Source organism: Photinus pyralis, unplaced genomic scaffold (genome assembly GCF_008802855.1).
Source record: "Photinus pyralis isolate 1611_PpyrPB1 unplaced genomic scaffold, Ppyr1.3 Ppyr1.4_LG9, whole genome shotgun sequence".
NCBI lineage: Eukaryota > Metazoa > Arthropoda > Insecta > Coleoptera > Lampyridae > Photinus > Photinus pyralis.
In genome coordinates this window covers 14495421-14497136 of record NW_022170878.1, presented here as the reverse complement: position 1 = coordinate 14497136, position 1716 = coordinate 14495421, and positions in this window count along the sequence as shown.

Below are 1716 nucleotides of genomic sequence, written 5' to 3'. Positions count from 1 at the left end.
TTTATTAATAAAGGGTGGTTTAAGGGTTGGTTACAGATTATTTAAACATAATCTATCAAAGAAACAAGAATGTTTGGTGTACTACGTAAAGTAACAACCCCCGCAATATAAGAGTGCTGTGTATGCTGGTATGAATGACTTAAAAAACTTCGGAAACCTAAAGTAGACGGAAATTTATTAATAAAAGGTGGTTTAAGGGTTGGTTACAGATTATTTAAACATAATCTATCAAAGAAACAAAAATGTTCGGTGTACTACGTAAAGTAACAACCCCCGCAATATAAGAGTCGAGATAAGAGTGCATTATATGCTGGTATGAATTACTTAAAAAATTTCGCAAACTTAAAGCAGACGGAAATTTATTAACAAAGGGTTATTTAAGGGTTGGTTACAGATTATTTAAACATAATCTATCAAAGAAACAAAAATGTTCGGTGTACTACGTAAAGGAACAACCCCCGCAATATAAGAGTGTTTTACATGCAGGTATGAATGACTTAAAAAATTTCGTAAACCTAAAGTGGACTGAAATTTATTAACAAGGGGTTGTTTAAGGGTTGGTTACGGATTATTTAAACATAATCTATCAAAGAAACAAAAATGTTCGGTGTACTACGTAAAGTTGCAACCCCCGCAATATAAGAGTGCTTTATGTGCAGGTATGAATGACTTAAAAAATTTCGAAAACCTAAAGCAGACGGAAATTTATTAATAAAGAGTTGTTTAAGGGTTGGTTACAGATTATTTAAACATAATCTATCAAAGAAACAAAAATGTTCGTTGTACTACGTAAAGTTACAACCCCCGCAATATAAGAGTGCTGTATATGCTGGTATGAAGACTTAAAAAACTTCGGAAACCTAAAGTAGACGGAAATTTATCATTAAAGGGGGTTGCTTAAGGGTTGGTTACAGATAATCTATCAAAGAAACACAAATGTTCGGTGTACTACGTAAAGTTACAACCCCCGCAATATAAGAGTGCTTTATGTGCTGGTATGAATTACTTAAACAATTTCGCAAACTTAAAACAGACGGAAATTTATTATTAAAGGGTTGTTTAAGGGTTGGTTACAGATTATTTAAACATAATCTATCAAAGAAACAAAAATGTTCGGTGTACTACGTAAAGGAACAACCCCCGCAATATAAGAGTGTTTTACATGCAGGTATGAATGACTTAAAAAATTTCGTAAACCTAAAGTGGACTGAAATTTATTAACAAGGGGTTGTTTAAGGGTTGGTTACAGATTATTTAAACATAATCTATCAAAGAAACAAAAATGTTCGGTGTACTACGTAAAGTAACAACCCCCGCAATATAAGAGTGCTTTATATGCTGGAATGAATGACTTAAAAAATTTCGTAAACCTAAAGTGGACTGAAATTTATTAGCAAGGGGTTGTTTAAGGGTTGGTTACAGATTATTTAAACATAATCTATCAAAGAAACAAAAATGTTCGGTGTACTACGTAAAGGAACAACCCCCGCAATATAAGAGTGCTTTATGTGCTGGTATGAATTACTTAAACAATTTCGCAAACTTAAAACAGACGGAAATTTATTATTAAAGGGTTGTTTAAGGGTTGGTTACAGATTATTTAAACATAATCTATCAAAGAAACAAAAATGTTCGGTGTACTACGTAAAGGAACAACCCCCGCAATATAAGAGTGCTTTACATGCAGGTATGAATGACTTAAAAAATTTCGCAAAC